Source organism: Phoca vitulina, unplaced genomic scaffold (assembly GCF_004348235.1).
Source record: "Phoca vitulina isolate PV1807 unplaced genomic scaffold, GSC_HSeal_1.0 scaffold67, whole genome shotgun sequence".
In the NCBI taxonomy this organism is placed as follows: domain Eukaryota; kingdom Metazoa; phylum Chordata; class Mammalia; order Carnivora; family Phocidae; genus Phoca; species Phoca vitulina.
In genome coordinates, this window is record NW_022589770.1 from 10,887,643 (window position 1) to 10,909,372 (window position 21,730).

General features: G+C 33.0%; 1 protein-coding gene across 49 annotated transcripts in view; it reads left to right on the forward strand.

The window, feature by feature from the left end:
- Positions 1-21,730, forward strand: part of PTPRD (protein tyrosine phosphatase receptor type D) — a 2,332,398-nt gene that overhangs the window by 1,030,225 nt on the left and 1,280,443 nt on the right. For all 49 annotated transcript variants that reach the window (XM_032392357.1, XM_032392358.1, XM_032392356.1 and 46 more), the window contains one exon: positions 14,199-14,248. The gene's annotated coding sequence lies outside the window, so the exon portion shown is untranslated. The remainder of the gene's footprint in view (positions 1-14,198; positions 14,249-21,730) is intronic.

The following is a 21,730-nucleotide window of genomic DNA, read 5'->3' on the forward strand; positions in this document are numbered from 1 at the left end:
CTTTGTGTTCTAAAGTAATCCGTACTAAACTGACAGTTTTAATGCAGCAGGGATACTATAGAATTGTAATAACAGCATCATTAGCTATATAACCATCCTTCATGTGCAGATACTACAGCGCTATCCTACACTACGACGCCAATAGGTAGCCAAGACTGCAAACACCTTGACTCAGGCTTCAGGTGTCCTAGGCCTTTGGGAAGTAGATGTCTTCCAAAGGTAATGAAAAGGTGCTGAAGTCATTAAGGCTGTCACTCCTCCTGCACAGTCAGTGGATGGGGTGCTGTGCTGTGTTGAGGAAGGGATGAGTTGTCTGCCTGATAATGCGTGCCTTCAACAAGGGCTAACGATCAGAGGAAAATGACTAAATTTCCTCAATGACCTTAATCTTGGCTCTCCCCTAGTTTTACTTCCAGGACAGAAGGTCCTCTCACTTCTTAGGAAAATTATCTCATCTCTTGGGGGTGCTCTCTGGGAATGTCCCCATGCTCAATCTCTTGGAGTTTATTCTCCACCTTCTTGTAATCTGGAGTGACTCCCTCCCACATTCTCAACATTTCCCGCAGAGGAACTCCTTCTTGCTTCAAATCCTGTTCATCATATTCTCTCACAGGAGTCTTAAATAGACTATTAAAATCCAAGCAACAACAAAAAAACCATGTTTCCCTTTCTTTAAGGAGAAAGATTGTTCAGTATTCAATCCATTGCAGAAGTCATTACAGATATATCAGATATACATGCAGGTGTACATGCACATATTTGTATCCCTTACCCTTTCTACAGTAGAGAAAAAGAAGCTAATATTTTTCTGTAGTCATGTTTCTGAAGGTGGGTAATTATACTGCTACTACTATGCATCCTCCAACTGCTGATTATAGAAGTAAAAATGAAAAGAGAAAACCTTAGTTACAGTGGCTGCATAGATTCATTTTATATACATATAAAAAATATATTTTAATATATATAAATATATTTAAATATATATAATTTATTTATATTTGTATAATTTATATTATAAAAATAAATATAATTTATTATTTATAAAATTTATTTATTTAGGTTTATTTTATATATATAAAATAAATATATTTTAATATATATAAATATTATATATTTAAATATATAAATATATATTTAATATATAAATATAAATATATAAATAAATATTTTATTTATTTATTTGAGAGAGACAGAGTGCACAAGAAGGAGGGAGGGGCAAAGGGACAAGCAGACTCCTGCTGAGCAGGGAGCCCAGAGCAGGGCTTGATCCCAGGACCCTGAGATCATGACCTGAGCCAAAGGCGGATGCTCAACTGACCGAGCCACCCAGGTGCCCCTATTTCTAAATATTTTAATTATCAACAACATCATCATAGCTGATATTTGGTGAATACTCACTATGAGCCAGAATTTTTCTGCACACTTTGCATACATCTTATCAGTTAATCCTTGTAATCAAGTATAAACTATTTGTATCTCCATTTGGAGGAACTGGTCTTAAAATAATTTTAATATTATTTTGCAAAAGACATATGTTCAATTTTGAGGCAAAAATTTATCAATTTAATTTTTAGATATTACTAGTAAAGTTGACCATTTTATGATGTTTTGGTCATTTGAAGAAATCGATGCCATTTCATCTTTCTTAGTTCTAGGTCATTGGAGTAATATTTACTCCTAAAGACTTAAAGTGTTGAAAATTATATAATAGTGAGAAAAAATACAACAATATTTTTATCTGATATGTGATTAATTTTTAATATTTGAGAGTAAAAACTGCACACTGTGGCAGCATATGACAGATAAACTCAGTAAAATCTTTTTAAAGATACTATATATTTCTTCCATGGAAAAACTAGAGGTTTTTGATTACAGATATATTCACTTTTTTCATTTATCTCCTAATATGTTTTCTTTTACAAATGTTTTCTGTTAATTTAAACCCAGTGACATGTTCTCCTTTTCTCTTATCTCTTTTAAATATAGGACAAGTAATACTGATTTGTAGCAATTAAGACAGGTCATCAGTTTCTGATTCATCAGTAAGCCCATGGAAAATAGGATATTTCTTAGGTAGTTAATCAGAGCTCTAAGACATCATTCAGCTCATAGTGTTCCAGTGGTATTTCAAAATGTTTAACAGCGTTAGATAGCTTTTGAAGTAATTATGACTAGTATTCACAAATACAGTACTAAGATTTATGTGTCACTGGAGTTTTCTTTTTTGAATCTAAAATGCCATGAGCTGTAAGACAAATCATTATTTTTATAGAACTCTACAAAGGGGAAAAAAAGCTAAATTATTCCATTGGGTATGCATTTTGATTTTAAAGATGTTAAAATTTGAAAAACAACATATGGTAAACACATGTAGCAGTAATTGTTACTATTGGCAAATATAAGAAGTAGTGTTTATGAGCAACGGAAATAGCACAAGCACAGAGCACTGGTGGGAGTAGAAGCTGGTACATTCTTCCTGGAGGTCATTTTGGTAATACTAATTCCAGAGCTGTGACTCTGTAATTCCTCTTAACCGAAAGAATTAGTGAGTGATATGCAGATATTTAGGAGCACCTTCTACATGTTAGGTTCTGTCCTAAGCATTTGGGATACATTAAATGAGGGAACAAAGATCCTTGCCCTTATTTTTATTTATTTTTTAAAGATTTTATTTATTTGAGAGAGAGAAAGCGTGAGAGAGAGAGAGAGAGAGAGAGCGTGAGTAGGAGGGAGGGGTAAAGGGAGAAGTAGACTCCCTGCTGAGCGGGGAGCCCAATGCAGGACTCAATCCCAGGATCTTGGGATCATGACCTGAGTCAAAGGCAGATGCTTAACCCACTGAGCCACCCAGGTACCCCAAGATCCTTGCCCTTTTGAACCTCGCATTCTAATAGAAGATAGAAAATGATCATGATACAGTGCACCTTGAATAATATATATAATATAATACATATAATAATATATATTTATTATTACATATAATATATATTTATATATAATATATACTATATAAATGCTTTAGAGAACAGTATTTGCTTATGAATCTAATTTGAATGTATTTTTCTTTAAGATTTTTTTTATTTACTTGACAGAGAGAGACACAGCGAGAGAGGGAACACAAGTAGGGGGAGTGGGAGAGGGAGAAGCAGGCTTCCTGCAGAGCAGGGAGTCCAACGTGGGGCTTGATCCCAGGACCCTGGGATCATGACCTGAGCCGAAGGCAGACACAACCGACTGACCCACCCAGGTGCCCCAAATCTGAATGTATTTTAACAAATAGAAACATTGCAAATACCCCACAGTATGTGATTGGCATAATGTATTTAGCCAACTGAATTTTATTTGCATTTGGGTTTTATTTTATAAATCTTAACCAGATTTGATTATTAAAAAAATTAAATAACTTAAATGGGCATGTTTCTGTTTTACTAACCAATCTATATGTATCTTATTTTTATTCTGTTTGTGTAAATCTTAAGTTCTCAAAACAGACTCTTTATGAAATTGTGAGCCTTGAGAGGCCAAGACTACATAAGTGGGATTCCCTTTAGTAAGCACTGACTCAGTGATTCTTAAAGTGGGGTTTCTGGATCAGCAACATCAACAGCCATTAAGAACTTGTTAGAAATGCAAACTGGGGACTCCATTCCTCACCTAATGAATCAGAAACTCTGGGGGCATGGCTCAGATATCTGTGGATAACCGGACTGTTCTGATGTGCTCTGAAGTTTGAGAGGCACTGTAGTAACTCATACTCAATTGGAAAGAAGCAAACTGATGTTTGTTGGGCAGCTACCAAAATCAGTCACCACAGTGGCACTTGAACTAAATTATCTCATATAAATTCTAATAGCATACAAGAATGTTCATTAGCAGAGTCCTCTCCTAACTAGATCTATGCCCTTGGGGAAGTTATTTAGCTGCTCAGTTCCTCAGTTAATTTATCTATAAAATAGATATAATAGAAGTGCCCTACTATTTAGGGTTGTTAGGAGGATTAATTAAATTGATTAGTGTATGAAAATTCTAGAACACCTGTAATTCTTACGTGTTTGTGATCATTGTTATCATTATTATCAATTATAGTCATTATTATTGCAGCCTCAGTAAGTTAAATAACTTGCCAGATGCCATACAACTAAAAGTTAATCCTAGGTTTGAAACAGCCTGAATCTGTTTCTAGGTTTGTATTCCTCTAAAGGAAGCCTTGTTTTTCCTCCTTTTTCCTACTAGGTACAACAATTGTATTTGTACCATATATTTTGTGTCCTATATACACATGCATTTCCTCTTCCTTTATTGTTTAACATTGATATGATAGACTGGTCTCTGTAACTAAACATCATTAGAGAGGGCTAATGCTTTATATCTCCCAACATCTGATATCGTGTTTAGACATATAATAAATAGATACTTAATAAACATTTGCTAACTGATGAGGAAGAACAAGTCTATGACTAAATCTTTCTTCAGACGCTAGTAAAATCAAATAAATCTGCTATGCTAGTGAAATCAGAGATTAAAGAACCATATTAAAGAAAAATATTTTCCCTCTATTTTTGATAGGTATATATCAGAATAGCCTACATATGTAAACAAGGTTATAAACTTACATGGTATCTCACTAATCCCTTTCATTTATCAATGTTCAACCTATCTAGTAGAAGTGATAGATAAATATGCAAATGTTCATGGGTTTTTCTATTTAAAAAATAAAAGAAGAAAGAAACCAGGTATTATGTAGTTGAAAGAAAGGTGTTTTACCTCATAGAATTGTGGGAAATAATGTATCTTGAGACTAATTATCTTTAACATAGTTTGTGTAGGTTTCATATGGACAATTGACAAGTAGAAGAAATAAGAATGTTTAATAAAATATTTTCAACATTAAAATAATAAATGCTTTGGTATGCAAAACTCAATCCATAATATTATAACTTTACTACATACTCATAACCACATAATAATTCCCACTATGCCAATTATATTAGATTTTTTATTGTATTAAATATTCACTGAACCTCTGTAATTCTCAAATATTATATTCTTCTTTGGTGATGGGAGGCTTAGACAATCTGCCTGCAAGGCTACATAATGCAGTATAAAATGTAATTAGTGCGGTGCCTGGGTGGCTCAGTCGGTTAAGCGTCTGCCTCCGGCTCACCTCATGATCCCAGGGTCCTGGGATGGGGTCCCTCGTTAGACTCCCTGTTCAGCGGGGACTCTGCTTCTCCCTCTGCCTACCGCTCTCCCTGCTTGTTCTCTCTCTCTGTCAAATAAATAACTAAAATCTTTAAAAAAAATAATAATAACAAAAAATAAAATGTGACTAGTGACTGAGTTGAGGGATGCTCCTGTGATTGGAGGGGGAAAAATGAAAAATTAGATATGTGAGATTAATAAACAAATGGACAACAGCCAGACCATATATAACAATAGAACTCTGACTAGCAAGTCTAGGAAGACAAACCACAACCTCTACAGCAATTGGCTCAGAATGGTCAGGAAAGTCCAGGAAATACAGGACATTTTCAGGAGAATAACAGCCAATTTCCTTAATTTTTACTCCCCACACTTCACTTCACATTTCCAACTCTTAACAAACTGGAGAAAGCCAAATATGCTCCCTAAACCAATTACATAGGATATTCTCCTTGTAGTTAGCCCACTCTAGCTTTTCTAGGCTAACAGCCTCCGTTTAGAGCATACCTGAAGCTTTCCCTTTTATTCACTGCAAAGCTCTTTGACCTTGGTCTTGGCAACTAGTTTTTGGATAATGACACCCTAAGCAAAAGCAACAAAGGCAAAAAATGAATAAATGGGACTACATCAAACTAAAAAGTTTCTGCATAGCAAAGGAAGCTGTTGGGAAAATGAAAAAGGTAGCCTAAATAATTCGCAAAGTATTTGCAAACCATTTATTTGATAAGAGGTTAATATCCCGTATATATAAAGAATTCATATAACTTCATAATGATACTTTAAAAATCTGACTTAAAAATAGGCAGAGGAGCTGAATAGACATTTTCCCAAAGAAGATCTATAAATGGCCGACAGGTACATGAAAAGATGTTCAACATCACTAATGAAAACCAAGCTACACTGAGATATCACCTCACACCTGTTAGAATGGCTATATTCAAAAAGACTAGAGATAATATGTGTTGAAAAAATGCAGAGGAAAAGGAATACTTGTGTGCTATTGGTGGGAATGTAAATTGATACAGCCATTATAAAAAAATAATATGAATGTTTCTCAAAAAATTGAAAATGGAATGACCATATGATCCAGCATACCCCCTTCTGGGTATATATAGCTAATGAATATAGAACTGAATGAAGCTCCAAAGCTTATTTGAGCTCCTGTAACAGTTGAAGTGAAATGAAAATTAATGTTGCTATAGTAACCAATTAATTCACTTAAAGGTTAAACCAATCCTGTGAACTTTCACACATTCTTACAGATTTTCCAGTATAATCATCTCCAGTAACTAAACAATCATTATATTATGCTGGGATTTACATGTAATTTACATTTCTTCTCAAATGTATAGATATCTATAGCATGGTCACATTTTTTTTTCTTTTTTTAAATTTTATTTTATTTCAAATTTCAGTATATTTAACAACACTGTTCTAGTAGTTCCAGGTGTACAGTATAGTAAATGCATGAAAACTTTTATGACATTATTATTTTTGAAGTTTTATCAATTAGTGTGGCTGAATGTTAACTTAGGAAAATTATGGTGCTGTCATTCATGAAAAAATTTGGAGGATCTCTTTATTATGTAACTATTTATAATTTGAGGTTATTGTTGCCAATCATATCCACACAACAGGAAACTTTTTTTTTAGAGTTTTATTTATTTAAGTAATCTCTACACCCCAGATAGGGCTCTAACTCACGACCCTGAGATCAAGAGTTGCATGCTCCTCTGACTGAGCCAGCTGCCCCAGAGGGAAACATTTTCCATAAAATTTCAGTGTTTTGAATAATTTAGAGAGGCATTTTTCAAAATAGTGATGTTTGAGTCAGAATATCACACATAAGGATCTACACATTTAAATTAAAAGATTTAAATCCCCACCACTAAAACGGATTGTTTAATGTTGCTTCTTTAACTATTTGACACCAGAAATATTTGTAATCATTGCTTTCATACTTTTTTTTCATGAGGATAAAACTTTATTTAGTGGTTTTTAGCATTTTGGGTTTTTGTAAGCACAATTTCAAAACAGATATTCACTTAGTTACAAAGATATTAAAGGCACCACTACTAACAGGCTAAAACACAAATTTCAGCCTATAACCATATGATCCTCCTTTATTGGCAACTTTTTGTTCTTCTAATAATGAATTTTGTTATTTAGTAGTTTTCAAATGACTTCCTGTCATATAATAAAATCCTCACAAGAGCCCTGGATGGTTAATATTTGGTCTTGGTGTTAGTTAATTCACAAATAACCTCTTTCCTCAGTAGACTATAGATTATGGAAGACAGAGATTGTTGTGGCTGTTGTTGTTGTTGTTGTTGTTATTTTTAATTCCCCTAATCTCTACAAACATGTTAATGCATAGTAGGAAATTAATAAATTCAAGCAAATTTGAGTTCCAAAGAATATGCTACACAATTTTCTAGCACAGTAAAATGTATCCAAATTATTTAAGAGCAAATTGAACTAATAGGGTAACTAAGGCACATATGTTTTTAATAATAGCTTTATTGAGGAGTAATTCACATACCATAAAATTCATTTTTTGTGTAACTTTTTAAAGCATACACTTTGGTGGTTTAGTATCTTTGGCTTTGTACATACAGTAACTACTTTTAGAATGTTTTTACTCTCCAAAAAGAAATTCTGTACCTATCAGCAGTCATTCCCATTCTTCTCACTCCTTGGTCCCTAAAAGCCTCTAATCTATTTCCTGTCTCTATAGAATTTATTTCTTGCTCATATTCAAGAGATAATCCTTCCAAGCCTGAGATGACACTCACTGCTGTTCAGGATCCAGTCTCCTTCTATTTTTTAGTACTCTGCTTGGAAGTTTAACAGAACAAGGAGGTGAGGGTAGTCTGTCATGATACAAAATGACTGCAGGTGCTCCAGGCATTTATTCTGCATTCTAGTGAGAAAAATTAATGGGAGAAAGGGTCAAGGATACTCTCTACGTATTTTCTACATTCAGTGACACTTCCTAGAAGTCACTCATTCCACTTCCATGTACGTGCCTTGCCAGGACTAAGTCTTATGGCACCAAGTCTAAGGATCATAGTCTTATTCCTAATGGCCATGGAACTGGCTAAAATCAGAGGTTCTCTTATTTAAAAACAACATTATATGGATGGGGCGATAACTGGGATGTTCTGCCATAATGTTAAACCCTCTTGAACTTAATAAACCTTATTGCATTTCTTCTCAAATGCATAGAATTTGTATTTGAAAGATCTAAAGAGCAATCCTTACAAAAGTGTATAGACTCTTATGGCAGTCTATATCTAGTGGCTCTTGATAGTGGCAACAAAATATTGTATCATTAAATATAGTATCAGTAATCAGGGTATAACATCTACAAGAACAGACCCTATTTGCATTTTTCATCACTTTAACCTCACACTCTGGTATAATAGTGGCTGACACATTGTTGTTCAGTAAGTATCTGTTGAATAGATGCATGTGTTACTAAACTAATATTGCATAGTTATATATGTTATATATAGTTATGGTCACACAACAGATTTACATAGATTATCTAATCATGGGATGAGTTGATAGTCCCAAAACCCATCATTGCCTGTCACTTCAACTTTCCCAGGGTTTAAAATCTACTTTGGGGGCACCTGGGTGGCTCAGTCGGTTAAGTGTCTGCCTTCGGCTCAGGTCATGATCCCAGGGTCCTGGGATCGAGCCCCGCATCGGGCTCCCTGCTCCATGGGAGGCCTGCTTCTCTCTCTCCCACTCCCCCTGCTGTGTTCCCTCTCTCTGTCTCTCTCTCTGTCAAATAAATAAATAAAATCTTAAAAAAAATAAAATAAAATCTACTTTGAAATAAATGATCTGGGTATTGAAAAATACATTGAGAAAGTATGGATACTGAGCTAAGATAAAATCTAGCACCTAAACACAGGATAGTTTTCTTCCTAAGAGCCTATCCAGTGATCATTTATTTATTGGAGCATTTAAGTTTTCATTAGTTATTTACTGAGCATTTAAAATATGCCAGGTTTCACTGAAACAGCCTATTTTCTTTCCCAAACATTTTTCCTATAGTTATAAAAAGAGTACATTTCTGAGATGATAAGCTTGGCATTCTTGAAAGAAGTGAGAGTTCAAAGTTGGTTTTTCTTGTTATTTGCATTTTCCTAAATGAATAGAAGGCTATCTGGTTTTCCAAATAAGTGTTTCTGATAACCTATACCAAATTGTGCATATATTAGAGAAAATTTACATATTTTGTAAAACCTTATGTATTCTCTAATTTATTGGCAGAAAATTCTAGAAATGGGCATGTCTGATAAATAATGCATAGTTTCAGTTTAACATTTAATAAGCTAGACACTGAGGGGCTGTCACTACAGAAAATTAATCATAATATATTGGCATTGTAAGACTGGAAGGATTTTAATTTGCTATTCTTATAGATTTGTTTTTGTTTTTGTTTTTGTTTTTAAATTAGGGGTAGTCAGAGCTCTGCTTTAAGAAGCTGAGGTTTTAAGTTTGTGTTTTTTTTTTTTTTTTTTTTTCTAAATGAACTAAAATGGGAGCCTCAAACTTCTTTCACACTTCCTCCCCTTTGGAAGAATCAGAATCTTTATGCTGCATCAAACTAATAGGGTCAGAGAGTTTGTGTTTGAAACTCAGCCGCGCTTTTTACTTACTCTGTGCTCTTGGGGACATTTATTAACTTTTCTAGTCAATTTTCTTATCTGTGTGATGAGGGTGACCATTATACTTGTTAGAACTACTATAGGAATTAAATGAGATGAATTTACGGCACTTACCGTACTTCCTGACACAGTATATATTCAATAAATGCTATCATTATTATTACCTAGGACCAACCAACCAAGATGATAGACACATAATGAATGTGTAATTACATGTACATGATGCCCAATCCTGAAAAAAAAAATGTAAATATGTGCATTGAAATACCACTTGCAAAACACTCACAATGATTAAATAACATGTAGAGATTATCATGCAATGCTTCATACCACAACCTCTGAGGCCAGAATCTCTGTGTTTAAAAAATAAATAAAAGAAAGCATAATAAAGTACAGCTCACTTTTATAGAGATACACTTGTAAGAATTAAATGAGTTAATACACACAAAATATCCAACATATGGAATATATTCAGTAAATGCTATCTATTAATATTATCCTACCCTGGTATATGAATTAACTAGGATTCTGAATGTAATTAAGCTTGGGTTAAATTTTGATTCCGCAATGTACTAGCAGTAAGATATTTTGGAGTTTATTCAGGCAACTGTTAGCTTCCAACATCTTTTCTGAAAATGTGGAAAACAATCGTATTTTAAATAATCGTATTTTTTTAAAAGATTTTATTTATTTGAAGAGAGAGACACAGCGAGAGAGGGAACACAAGCAGGGGAAGTGGGAGAGGGAGAAGCAGGCTTCCCGTGGAGCAGTGAGCCTGATGCAGAGCTAGATCCCATGACCCTGGGATTATGACCTGACCCGAAGGCAGACGCTTAACGACTGAGCCACCCAAGCGCCTCTTAAATAATCGTATTTTAAATAATTGTATTAAAAGAGACTTTTGTGATATCAATATAGGATACATGACATAGAGTGTAGAAATCTTAACACTGTACTATTTATCATTGTTGATTAACTATGATTTTCCTAAACCTATCAAACTATCTTTAAATTTATTTACTATTATTTACTATTTTTTATAATTACTTAAAATGATTTCACAACCTTTAGGTTTCCAAATCATTTTAAAGTTCTACTTCCCCTCACTCTCTCCAAAATATTGAACTCCCCTGCAAAAGTGAGCTGGGAAGAGATAACACATCTAATTCTTTTTAGCATCAGAGAAAATCACCATCTGAAATGCTGATTCCATGAATTTCTTCAAATGCTGAGTCACATATCTGATAGATGCATTCATTAATAGCTTTAATTAATTTATAGAAATACTAATTCAAGGGGCGCCTGGGTGGCTCATTCGTTAAGCGTCTGCCTTCGGCTCAGGTCATGATCCCAGGATCCTGGGATAGAGCCCCGCATCGGGCTCCCTGCTCCGCGGGAAGCCTGTTTCTCCCTCTCCCGCTCGCCCTGCTTGTGTTCCCTCTCCAGCTGTCTCTCTCTCTGTCAAATAAATAAATAAAATCTTTAAAAGAAATACTAATTCAAGTACAACTTCTCAAGACTTATGCAGTACTTTGACAGCTATGTAGACATATGATAGGTTTAGGATATTAGAATTTCAGAATTACCAAAATTGCAATTTTGCTGAGGTCTGCTTACTTCGCTCAGCATAAATTCTTTCTGAATGGCTATCCCCACATGGACAAGTAGTACAAATGAAAGGAGTATATCTGATCAAATCTATTTACTAGAATCTTATCTCTGAAATAAAATTTCCTGAAATGCATCAATGATATAACTCTAACATAGTACCATTGTCACTGACAGTTTAATTACTGATCCTTCATTACAAATCTCTCCCCTAAAAATAGTTATCTATATCATGTTAAAATTTATTTTCTCCCCTTTAATTGTGTCCCAATAGTCAGTATTCTTGCCTGAGTCAGGCCATGTACATCATTTTTTAAAAAATAGATTAAAATTGGGGTGAGCCATATTTCTGCTTTGGCTTTCTTATATGCCTAAAATCATCTCTCTGGCTTGGCTTTCGTTATGAAGACCAACTAGCCAAATGTGTTGAGTATCATTTCTGGAATCCCTGAATTTACTCATGGGTCATGACGTACAGTCTGAGTGTCTAATGTATCTACTCAGTATAACAATGCCCATAATACAAACAAGGATGTCCTTTGGATTTACTGTTATTATCTGAATATTCACATTCAGATATAGATAAGCATTCTAGATATAACTAGAGGACATAAATTTCCTTATGTGCTTTTTATATTGAAATTCTATTATTCAGTTAAAATTGCCAATTTAAAAATATTACAAACATACAACATAGTGCCTGCAAGAGTAATCTAGCATCTGATAGTGCTGTAAGAAATTATTGTTCCTGTATTATAATGTCAAACCTTAAAGTTTGACTTTAATTCTTTAATAATAAAATAATAACAATTAAAATTTTTAATTGTTTCCAAGGAGTTCACTTTACAATGGTGATACTTTGTTTCAGCCAAATGTAGATTCTAACACTAGCCCTTTTAACATTTACCTCAAATTTAAGTTGATGCATCTCTTGATAAAAAAAGGAAGCGGGGCCAGGACATTATGTAATTTCCTGATTGACTTGTTGAAGTATAAGTATTCAGATCACACTAGATTCTTGGGAAAGGCTTCCTCTTTAGCAAATATCAGTAGAAAGTAGATCTTTTGAAGTCATCTTCTCACTCCTTGTTCCTGCAGGGAAAATAAAAGCAGAACACAGTAGAGAATGAATAGTAAGTTCACAAGGTTAATCCATGTGCACTAGAATTTTTAAAAGGAATGCACAGGAGACACATCTGTGGAAGGCGAAGAAATAGTGTCTACCAACTCAGAAACAAGTAGACCTGGAATATTGGCCAATAACTGGAGTGAAATACAATAGACTGAGAATCAAAGACTCAGAAAGCAGTCAAATCCTTGCCACCAGTAAGCTCGGTGACTTTGACCAAGAAGGTATGAGCACTCATTAGTGAAAATTTTACTCCACACATGCATTTCAATTGGCAGAGTAAGAATAATAAATTTTAATGTGAACATTCACACCTCAGAGATAGTGATATTTTGTTTTCTGCTAACATTTCATCAGAAGGATTTTAGAAACATTTTATTTCACTCCTCAAGTGGTTCTTTTAGTGTCAGAGTCATTTTCACATACAGTAATTCCTCCTAAGAGTTAAATATCATTTCTTTGGCAGATAAACTATGTTATATTATATTATGTTTCCTTCAATTACAGTAGAAAATAGTTGGAATAATTTAATTACAGACCTTTGAGAAAAACATATCCTTAAAAACAACACCACTCATTAAGGCATTACATAATAGATTCAATCTATTATGGTTTCTCTCTTCTATTAACTTAAATTGTAAGACATCACACAATAGAGTACCTGCCTATATACCAGTCATTCATGGTTTTCTAAAAGGTTTATAAAAGCCACTAATTTCTTCATTGCTGGAAAAGATTAAATCTTCAGTTTATTCTTTTGTTCATATAGAGCAGAATCTACCTAGAAGTAAACAAATTCAAGGCCTTAATAAATATGTGTAATGGTAGCTTACCACCGCATCAAAATATTAAAACTCTTGGAAAGCACATTAACTATTAAATAGGATCACGTAAGATGGCAACTAAAAGGCTCAATTTAAAGATGATAATATTAACCAATATGATATAGTGTTATTGTTAAATCAAATATCTTAGACAATTTAAGGTGTACAACAAACTATGGAGTACTATGCAGCCTTTATATTATGATAGAGAATATTTATATTCATGGAAAGTTATATATTCTCCACTGATTTAAACAGATAAAACAAAGATAAATATAGGATTGTAGTATGATAACCACATTTGCATATGCATATGTGTGCGTCCACATGCATAGCATGTGTGTATGTGTATGGGTGTGCATATATTTGAAACTGTTAAATGAATGTAACTGAGAGGGTTCTGTAACATCTACAAAATAAATTTCACTTGCAAATGTGCCCATCACCCAGAGTTCCACAAGAAACAAAGGAGACAATAAAAATTCTCTACTTGTTTGTCATCCCTGCATTAAAGAGCTCAACTTAGAGTAATTAATCTTAAATCACAATAGTTTGATGTGAGCTGAGTAATGATAATGCTATTTTAGAGGAATGTTTTAGTCAAAATTGTTTGTCAAATTATGTGTATACTAATTACTCATACAATGAAAAATTTTCATAATATTGAATCAGTATTTAACATTTTGTGATGCTTGAATTAAAATATGATGTCTGTACTGATAGAAAATATTTTTGCTTATACTTTTCTAGGTCTCAGGGTGGTGAACTTATTGTCTGAATTCCTAACCTGTGAGCTTATGGTAAGATTATAATTAATACATTCAATTTTAGAGGTTTTTTTCCCTTTATTATCCCTGCTTGATAATATCCAGTAAATATAAAGGTAATTTGCATAGTTCCCTTGCATACTTTTACATAAATGTTGAAGAAACTGTGTGGTATTTTCTATTAAATGTTTATGTTCTTGGGTAGATTATAATAATACAGTCATTTGAAATAGTCTTTGATCGGCTGTAAGTGAATTTGAAAGCATTGTTCGGAAAGGTAAGATTTATACTACTGAAAAAAGTTCTTTGGACATGAATGACAATTTTAAATATTAAAATTTTTTATAATGAGGTCCATTTGATGGCAATGAATAGAGGCAATGAGTTATTGAAAGGAAAACTTATTTTATCACCTGTCAAGATTTATCAAAATTGGATTCCTCTATGAAAGCTTGATATTGGAGGTTTAGAAAGTTGAAAGTAAAATATGTTAACTATGGAAATAGAAATGATAAGAAGTAATCAGCAACTTCTAAGGTGATCTTATGGGCCTTATTAATTTGTCAATTTCTTTGGTTAATGTATTCAATAACACTTGTTAAAAATGTGAATCTGGATTCCACTTATAACTGATTACTACAGAATGTAAGTAAACAATTTGATTTGTGTTATTTTAGTAAGAGAATTTTCAGTTTATCTCTTCTTTAATAGTAAACATAATAAAGATTTAGCTTGTAACTGATATATATAAAATGTGGATAACATGGACAATTGTTTCATACATTTTATATTTTCGAGTAAATGATATCTTCAGAAATACAAAGGTGATTGAGTAAACTTGTAAATTTGATAATGCAGCATTATTGAAATGTATCTTGAAGAAGTTGTTTTAGGTGACTGTAGGCAATAACCACCTCAGGGCATTCTAAGGTATATGCTTTGGTTACATTTTTTTGAAACACTCAACATATGATTATTAAAGACAAGTGTCACATAGAAACAAGGGGAAATTCCCCTGCTCTACCAGGTAGACTCTGTTGATAATGGAAGAAATTTTTTATGAAACACATTATTTGGATGTGCATAGAGCAATAATTTTAATAACAATAAATATTGTTAAGTTGTAACTTATATTTTACAAATATACCTAAATGAACTTTTCTTGCAAGCTAATTCAACTTATAAAATATGTCAAAATATTTTTAAAAATTACACCTATCATTATTTATTATCTCATATCTTGCTCATATATTAAGTATACAGTCTCAGTTAATTTTAACAAAATGAACACACCCATATAATCAGCTCTCACATTAAAAAAAAAAAATTAGTGTACTTTGAAGCCCATTGTATAGTACTCTTCTGGTAACTATATCCATGGAAAATAAGCACTATATTGACTTCTAGAAAGGTAGATTACTTCCTGTTTTACATTCTATAAATGAAGTCATACAGTAGTTACTACTTTGCTTCTTTTGCTCAGCATTATATTTGTAAGATTATATGCAGTGATAAGTCACTCATTTTCATAGTTGTGTAGTATTCAGCTGTGTAATATTCAACTATGTGAATGTACCAAATTATGATCCTTTACTATCCTTTATTCCATTTATAAGCATTCGGGTAGCTTCCAGACTTTGGTTCTTATGAATAGAGGTTATATGGACATCTGGAACATGTCTTTTAGGAAACACATGCATGTATTTTGTTGGCTATATAGGATATGCATATGTTCTGCTTTAGTAGATACTGATAGTTTGCAAAAGAGGTTGTATTGGTTTTTGAAAGCAGGATGTGAGAGTTGAGTTGCTCCAAATACTCACTAACATTTAGAATTTTTTATCCTTCTATTTTAGCCATTCCGGTGTGTTTATAGAAATATTTTAATTTGAATATCCTGAAGATTGATGGCATTAAACACTTTTTTATGATTACTTGTCATATTTGTGATGATTATTTATCATATAAATATTCTCCTTTTTGAAGTGTTAAGACTTGCCCTTTTCCTATTATACTATGTATCCTTTTTCATTATATATGGAAATAGAAATGATAAGAAGTAATCAGTAATCAGTAATATATATATATAAAATGGGCATTGAATCCTCTGTAATGGAGCTGGCTCAAACTGATTCACAGGAGCCAACTGCTAAATTGTCAGGAATTTTGAGAGCTGCTTGGTACTTTGAAAATCTGCCATGGTAGAAATTTTTACACCGCACACACTAGCAGACATTAAAAAAACAGGAAAGTTAGTTGCTAAACTTTTTCTGGCATACCACTAGATATTTATATTGTATATTAAAGCATTTGGTGGATTTATTAGTACACCCCTAATGGTGTCTTTTGATGAATAGAAATTCTCAATTAGCTTATTTCTTGTCTAATTAGGGCTTTTTATGTCCTAGTTAAGAAATATTAAAAAAAAAGAGAGAAATATCTGCCTTTGCCATGTTTGTTAAGATATTTTCCTATGGTTTCTCTAAAAGCTTTATTATTTAAACTTTTACACCTAATAATTTCCAGGTTTAGGGATCTTATTCTATTGTTAAATTGTAAGGATATTGGTATTATTTTGTATGTTTAATATAGTTTGCTGGGTAGCTTTTCATTAGAATAGTAATTGCTCTGTGTATACTCTTATTGTAAAATTCATAAATAAATATGAAGATGCTCATATTTGTTTAATAATTTAATGTTGCTATTTATAAGCAATTTTTAGGTTTTTATAAAATTTAGATATGTATTGTCTACTCTGTGTCAGACACCACAATCAGTTATGTGGCCATCAGTTATAATTTTGAAATGAATATTCAGCAACATAACAATTAATATTTGACTTTAACCGTTAATGTACTATGATAATTTATTTCCAGCACATATTAAGTGAAGCAAAGTCTGCAAAATAATCTAAAGAATTATTAAAAAACTCAGAAATTAGTCTGTTTAGTATTCATATAAAATTACTAAAATGTATTTAGTTGTCTCCAAAATATTATGTTTAATAAATTGCATAGACAGGTAACAGCCATGATAAATACAGCCTAACTGATTAACTACAGAATACTATTGTATGTACTACATTGAGATTTTATTTGCCTTGAGATTTAATATAGACATATATATGTATGAAGTTTTCCAAGACAAACACAGAAGTGCATCATATACCTGTTTTGTGCTTGATAGGAATGATAGTATAAAAATCCGTATTATGTCTTCCTTAAAATTCTCAGTCAATTATGCAAATGTGTATATGTTTGCCACAGATTGTATTGTCCTATTACGCATGGTTTTGATTTGCATGTGTTTTTCTCTTGAAGTATTCATCTTGAAATAAATACCTTCAGGAAGCCTGGGTGGCTCAGTCGTTAAGTGTCTGCCTTGGCTCAGGTCATGATCCCAGGGTCCTGGGATCCAGCCCTGCATTGGGCTCCCTTCTCCGCGGGAAGCCTGCTTCTCCCTCTCCCACTCCCCCTGCTTGTGTTCCTGCTCTCGCTATCTCTCTCTCTGTCAAATAAATAAATAAAATATTTTAAAAAAAGAAAGAAATACCTTCAATTGTCTCCAGAATAGCTGAAATACTCAAGAGATGTAATGAAACATAATGGAATCAAATAATTATTTAAAACAGAAAATTCAATAATTTCATATTCATATATCCAATTTTGGCCATTTCTTTTTTAATATCTGGGTCTGTAATACAAACTATTTTATTAACTTCGGAGTAACTCCTAACTCAAACAATGGAAGTACAAAAGCAAACCATATAATAGGTTGTTTTTAATAATTAGTTATTATTTTTAAATCTTTATAATAGTGAAAAATCTGATGAGAGAAGAATGTAGGGTTCTTGGGTTAAAATCCTTGAAGCTAAAGATAGTATTTAATTTATTTTCATAAATTTGGAGAGTGTGGAGTTTGTATCAGAACTGTTTTTTTTTAAAAAAAAAAAGACGCTTTTTTTTTTTTTCTTTTAGACTTCCTTGTCTGTTTTAGGTAGCCAAAGATGATGAAATATGGAGCATGTACTAATTAAAAGCTAATTAGGTGATTTTCACTTTTACTAAATTACTGATCTCTGTGGGGTAATTAGAGCAGGAAGAACAGCGGTGAAACACAGAAAGGTATCTTGAAGATTGGTACAAAGACTTTATGTAGCATTAATAGGTCTGATCCTCCACTAGCCATTTCAAATAGCTCTTTCTTTCCATTAACTTATGAAGAACTTACTATGTGCTAGGAAAATGGCTAACTCATGTCACAATGGTGGAGCTGACAAAGTTTTTATCTTATTGATTTCACAGTCTCATGGGGAGAAAAGAATTAAACATGCAAAATAAATCTCAACTTTGATAAATGTCATGATGAAAAACATTCTCAAATATAGAATAATGAGGACAGGAATTGGTATTTGAGCTAATAACTTTAAATGAAAGATGAGTTCACCACATGAAGAAATGGAGAAAGAAAGGGGGTATAATGGGATTTTTAGGCTCTGAATTAAAGGGGAACTTGGAATGTTCAAGGAAATAAATGAATGTTAGTGTAGTCAGAGCACAGTAAGTAAAAAGGAAAGAGGCTTGAGATGAGGTAAGCTTCATAGTCCATGACAAGTATATTAGATTTCATTGTAAATGCCTTTGAAAGCCATTGAATGCTTTTAAGCAAAAGTATGTGGTAATTCCATTTATGTTTTAAAATAAGTGCTTTATGGAAATGAATTAGTGGGAGGTAAGACTAGAAGTGGCAAGATCATTTAGGAGGAGACACTTGAAGATTTCCAAGAGAGAAAGGTGTGATGTCCTAAACCAGGGTGGCATCACTGAGATGGATTTGCGGTCTATTGGAGGCAGAACCCAAAGGAATTAATAATGGATGTAGAGGGTAAGAGAAAGAGAGATAACAAGCATGAGTCCTAGATTAGAGCAATTGATTGTATAGCAAAACCATTCACAATTGAGTTGGTCAAGATGAAACTGGGAGACAGGCTCTAGTGAAAGAATCAATAACTCCATTTGGAATTGAGAACATATTGTCCTAACTTATTCTACTCAGAGTGTGATTTTTAATTGTTACTTCAGATGAAAACCAAATTAGAAGTAGGGAATAAGGATTCAGTACTAGACATTCTAAGGATTCCTTCAAGCCAACGATCTAGCAACCCAGACTATTCTAGCTAATTGTCCTGGGTTGATGTGTGTAGTATGTATGAATTGACACTGCAAAGGCATATGGTAACCACTGGGGTCTAAGCATTCTATGGGATTATGAGATTAAATATATTTTTAATACAACAGACTTCAACAATATTTGGGATTACAAAATGAGTCTACAGTGTGATCAGGGCAGTGATAAATGGAAAAGAGTAGCAATGGCTGGTATTCTTCACAGAAACAAGTGGTGAAAGAATAGGAAAAGGTTATTTTATTGAGCAAAGAATTTCTAACTTTAACATGACCTCTCACAGTTGAATATAAGCACAAGTAGGAACAATATGGAAGGAGGAATTCACTAGATTAAGAGGAAATTGAAAGATCTCTATAAACTTCTGTCATCATCATTATCTTCTCTAGAAAATCACATCTCTAAACTTGAGGGAATCTGATAGAGGAGAAATGAAAACAGAGCATTTTCCCTCATTAACTTGCAAAGAGGTTTCTTATACATTTGTATCTGCCTTTTTTGGCAAAGTTGAAAAAACTGGAAACCAAAACTTTCCTCTCATTCCTTTTATCTGTTTGTCTGTGAAAATAGGGACAGTTGATTGTCTTGCAATTGTGTTTGTAGCATGTGGTCCCTGATGCCTCATTTCATTTATTTAGTAGCATAATTATATCATAATTTATATCTATATGCACTATCATAAACTGACCTGTATTCTCAGACATTTTACCTGAAATTTTGACCTTAGAATTTTTTTGCATTTACTTCAGACCATCCCACTCCATTTTAGTCCAGCGTATCCCTAATTATAACCCTTAGAACAGCGTTTGATATTTAGCCATTATTAGTAAATACAGAAAAACTTGGCATTTAAGCATATGACTTCTCATTCAAAGAGCTCCTTTTTACCCATGATAAGCATAATTTATGTCTGCAAAAGAATAATGATATGGTAAAATTAAAACCTTAATTATCTCAGAACTTTTGTATATTAATTATATGTAAAAATGACCCCCTATTTACATTGTTGCGAACGCTATGCACGTTGAGTAGAAACCATACTTCGAATTTTGAATTTGAAACTTTCCCCAGGCTAGTAATAGGTAGCATAATCCTCTCCCACAATGCCAGGTGGCGGCTGTGGGCCACAGCTCCCGGTCAGGAATGCCGTTCTAAGGGTAAACAACCAAAACACTCATAACAATTCTGTAGCCACACAACCATTCTGTTTCACTTTCAGTACAGTATTCAATAAATTACATGAGATATTCAACATTATTAAAGGATTTTGTCCAACTGTAGGCTAATGTAAGTGTTCTGAGCAAATTTAAAGTGGGCTAACCTAAGCTATGACGGTCAGTGGGTTAGGTGTACTAAGTGCATTTCAACTTACCACATGTTCAATTTATGATGGGTTAATCAGGATATAACCCCATCATTAATCAAGAAAATCTGTATTGATTTTTTTAAATTTCAGATTCAAATAAATAAGCTAAGCGTGCTTATTTGAAATCTATTGTTACTTGTTATAATCGTTCACTGATAGTGAATTTATTTCAATGTATAATTATTACAAAATGCAAATATACTATCTTTAATATAAAACATTCCAGAATATGCATCATGCATTTCAACTATAACATCTTATTCTAATCTGGTGGGCTAAAAGGAAAGATAATGTCGTTATGAATACCTTGTTATCTCAAAATAAACTTAAGAGTAAAAGGTGTTTCATTTATTTTGCTGTATTCAGAGAGGTAAATATATTTTTAAGTTAACTTGATAGTCTCTATTATCTGCTTAAAGTAAGGTTACAAGTATTTTAGCTTATAAAGTGTCATAAGAAATCGCAATGGTATCAGTAAGAACTCGGCATAGACTTTCTACTGGTTTTCTAACATTCTTGCCAAGTGCTTTGAGATGGACAATAATCTGCACCATTTTAAAAGGGAATGGAACAAGATGGAGGGTGGAGAAAGGCTGAGGAAGTTGAGGAAATCTATTACTCCAAAATATACATCAACTTTTAAAAGATACAATAATTATTATTCTGTTGCTGCTTCTATTGTGCTGGATATTTATATTTATAGGAGGTAATGGTGTGTGTGTGTAAGAGAGAGAGAGAGAGAGAGGAAGAGAGAGAAAGATAAAATACAGATACTCTAAATATTTTGAAGCAGCGTAAATGGGAGCCACCTCCCCACCACCCCTTCCTCCAACTTAAAAACACCATTTAATAATATCTGAATTAATGGAGAAATCATAAGCTCTGAACATCTATAATTTAAGGGCAATGCTAATTTTCTTTTTCAAGAGTAGATCTTTAAAATTAGCTTTTTGCCCCTGCTATAA